Below are 4,088 nucleotides of genomic sequence, written 5' to 3'. Positions count from 1 at the left end.
AGAATTAAAAGCAGCTTTAAATGCATCAGAAGCTAAAAGTCCTAAAAGCACATTCATTTACCCATGCTGGAACTGGAGAAATGTCGAGTATTTCTTGTGGCTGGCAGAAAAGCTAAGTGATGGTACCAGTTACAGCAGCAGTGTAATGCTCTCTTGTTTTAGCAGTAGCTTGGGAAATTACCAAACAGCAGCTACTAAAGCAGTACATTTTAAAGTTTGCTGTTCTGGCTAACTTGCATCCAGGGATTTTAAAAGGGCTGGCTGAGCAGTGATCTCAGGGCCATAAATGCTAATTTTATATTTAAAAAAAAACGGTACGTAATGAGTTAGGCTGAAAAAAATGTGTGTCAGTCATAAACAAGTAAGCTAATGTGAAGTCTGATCTGGGCAAACTAGAATACTAGGCTTCCTGCAGTCTGCTGTTGGCTTCCAATAAAATAATGCAATAGCTGATAGGGATTGAATTGATCATGATTCAGGGGGTGTTAATTGTAATAATCACTCTGTACATAGAGTATTTTTAATGGTTTTTTTCCTAACGTGATTTTTTTTTATGTTGTTATAATTTTGCCTGATTTACCTTTATCAAGTGGTGGAACATCCTGCATGTCTAATGCACTGAAGTTGTGGCACAGCTCATTGGAATAAGCAGCTAGAATGATGCAGTATCACACACTGTTGAGTGTGTCCAGAGGAGGGCCTTGAAGATGATCAGAGGGCTGGAGCACCTCTCCTGTGAAGGCAGGCTGGGAGAATTGGGCTTGTTCAACCTGGAGAAAATGAGGCTCTGTGGTCTTCTGCTGCCTAAAGGGGACTTGGAAGAAAGATGAGACAAGGCTTTTTAGTAGAGCCTATAGCAAAGAACAAGGAGTAATGGTTTTAAACTAAAAGAAGGTAGATTCAGCCTAGATATGATGAAGAGATGTTTTATGATCAGGGTAGCGAAACACTGACACAGGTTTCCCAGAGACATGGTAGATGCCCCGTCCCTGGAAACATTCCAGGTCAGGTTGGATGGGGCTCTAAGCAACCCAGTCTAGTTGAAGATGTCCCTGCTCATTGCACAGGGGCTGGACTAGATGACCTTTAACTATTCTATGAACAAATAAAACCTGACTAAAGTAAAGGTCTCGAGCAAGGAGAGGAGAGCCACTGCTGATACTGTATTTCTAGTAGTGTCAGCTGGGAATTGGGTTTCTTTTGGCTCCTTCTCTTCTCCCAAGTGATAGGATGGGAGGAAACATCCTCAAGTTGTGCCAGGGGAGGTTTCAATTGGGTAATAGTAAAAATGCCTTCACTGAAAGGGTTATCAAGCATTGGAACAGGCTGCCCAGAGAGAGAAGTAGTTGTGTCAACATTCCTGGAGGACTTGGCAGAGTTCGATTTATGGTTGGACTCAATGATCTTAAAGGCCTTTTCCAGCCTAAATGATTCTGTGATTCTGAGTCGTTGGCGTCCTGGAACACCACATTAACACAGTGTTAATTTGAATTATGTTTGTGGGCAACAAAGTCTGAGCAAGCCACAAGTAGTGAAAAGAGGCAAGTTAGGGATGGAGCATGTATGCTGGGCAAGGCAACAAGCTGTGTGAATGTCCTAAAAGCGGGCACCTAGTCACTGAGCAGCTAGGAGGGCTGGTAAGGGGAGTGTGGCGGCCTGGGAGCTGTTGCAGGAGCTATGGCGGCACGAAGGCTCACCGAACACAAAACCCCAACTGAGCAGTGTCCAGAAAGTAAATGCAGTACTTGGACGCAAACATGGAAATCCTGAGCAGGAGCAGGGAGCATGTTATCTTGGTGCAAGGTGCTGCTCCTGTCAGCACAGGAGTGCCGCAGCCGGTGCTGCGCAGGAATGTTGCTGATAACAATGAATGTTGGAGGGAGTTCAGGGAGGACCATGAGAGGGGAGGGCTACATAAAAAATGTGCCTCGCAGTAAAACGAGGTGCTCTGTGTGTAAAACAAACACTGGATTGCTTTTTTTTTTTTTTCTTGGAGGTAGTTTAACCAGGAGTGCACTGAAGGGAGGGCCGTGGCCTGCCTTCCACAGGCACTCTGAGCACGCCATCATGGGGTCTCTCTCACTAACGGAGGAATCTCCACCAAGAAAAAGCGGGAAAGGAAAAGCCATTGTCTCTCCAGAGACAGAAGTCTGCAACTCTTCCTACTGAAGCCTTGGGGGTTGTGGGTGTTTTAACTCCAGGTGTCCTGTCCACCAGGCTTCCAGAATTCGCCCCACAGCCGGCATCCACCTCTCCTGCAGCCCACAGCTAACCGGCTCTGGGCAAGCACCCATCTCTTCCTGTTTTTTCTTATTTTCCCCCTCCCCAGCTGCTGCTTATTCCCTCCTGAGCTGCTTTACCTCAAACTTTTCAGGAAAGACTTCCTTCTCGCTTGGGAAGGGCAGGTAGACCCTGCCTGCAGCACCAGCTGGTGCATGAGAACAAGACTGGAGAGCTTCCCTGTCACTCTGGAGAGCGTAGACCAGGGGCTCAGCCTGCCAAAATAATGAGCCCCTCCTTGCCCTTAATACTGCTTTTCTTCTGACTGGCAGTGGTAATTCTGAAAGATGTCTTCTTTTGGGCACCTTGTAAAGGCTTGAAAGTGCATGTGTTTGCATGTATGTAGTTGTACTTATGCTGAGGCTTTGCTTTCAGAGAACTGTATGAATATTAACTATTGCTTCCTTGATACAGACTTGATAAAGGTCTTTCAGGCTACACATTGACACATGAGAAGTTGGGCTGGAAAAATTAATCATTTATCCCCTGGCAAAACAGGAGCCAGAGAGGCAGGGAACAGCATTCCTTCTTGCTGTAAACAGGGCACAAATGCAGGCCAGACTTCTATGGTGCTCAGTCCCATACAGACACATGTGCAATAAGAAAATTCCTGTCTTCGGGGGTTTCTGACCTCAGAACACCAATTTTGAAATGCCCACAGCCAAGTTGCGATGGGGACAGGCTCTTCCACCAGCTCCCCTGACAGAAGAGGTCTGATCAGCTACTGAGGCCCCTCCGTTGTGTGCTGTGAATATGCAGCATAACAGAGTGTGTGCCATTGGGCAGCGGACATGGAAAAGCGGATCATAGGGGACTTCAGAGAGAGCAACTGTGAAGCCTTTCTGGCCTGGTGTGGTGTTTGAGAGCAGCCAGTTTGTGTACCTTGGAGGAAGTCTTAAGAAGAATGCAAGAGAGATGAACAGTGCTTCACTTAATTCCTTGTCTTAACCTGGGATGCTCTGGACCGTAGAGGCCCTTCCAAAAATCTTAGTATTAATTACACCAATTCTAAATTATGATCACTTACCAATATTTTCTCTTCTGCACCATCCCATGTTGGGGGGAGGAGGGAAGCATTAATTGTTTTGGAGCTTGTTCTCCTTATACATTATTAAGTGGCTCCTGGCTCTTGTGTTGAGCTGAGGCAGAAACATTTTCACTGTGTTGGCTTGCGTGCTGGAAGGGTGATGGTGGCTCAACTCCACTCATTGAAGGGACAGAAAGACCAGTAGCATGACTTGTGTAATTTTGGTGGAGTCCTGCAGGGCCCTGTAGGCACTTTACCGTTTGTCAGAGGTGTCTGGAGCATGTGGAAAGCTCCATTTGCAAGGGTGTAGTAGTACACCATGCTCTATTGCCAGATGGAGAGTGGCAGGTGTTATATTTGTAGGTAGATCCTGATTCATGCCATGACCTGCGTTCGTCTTTCTTGTCTTTCTGTCCCCAGAGACGTGCTCTGAGGTAGTGGTACTCCGTGTTTGTATAGCATATCCCACCCATCAGTCTTAAATTCCAAACACAACATTTTTAATGGGTGCTGTGGAGCATACTTGAGATTCTCCATGCCTTGGGTTGCTCAGTGGTGTCTCACGCTCTTCACTTGACCTGCAACTGAACTGCTTGCTGGTGCAGGAACGGGGTTTCACCTGCATGCTACAGCGTGATGGAGGCTCTTGGTGCCAGAAGGGAACCTGTTCTGCTGGCTGTATCCTGGTTTGGAGGAGGAAGGCAGTGGTTTCTGGTGGAAGAGGGTTATGATTTCCTGGACGCTCATTTTTCTCCTCCCTTCTTTCATTCTTTTTCAGAAC

This window comes from Gallinula chloropus (genome assembly GCF_964237585.1).
Source record: "Gallinula chloropus genome assembly, chromosome: 4".
NCBI lineage: Eukaryota > Metazoa > Chordata > Aves > Gruiformes > Rallidae > Gallinula > Gallinula chloropus.
The sequence above is the reverse complement of the archived record's forward strand: the minus strand, read 5'-3'. Positions refer to the sequence as shown.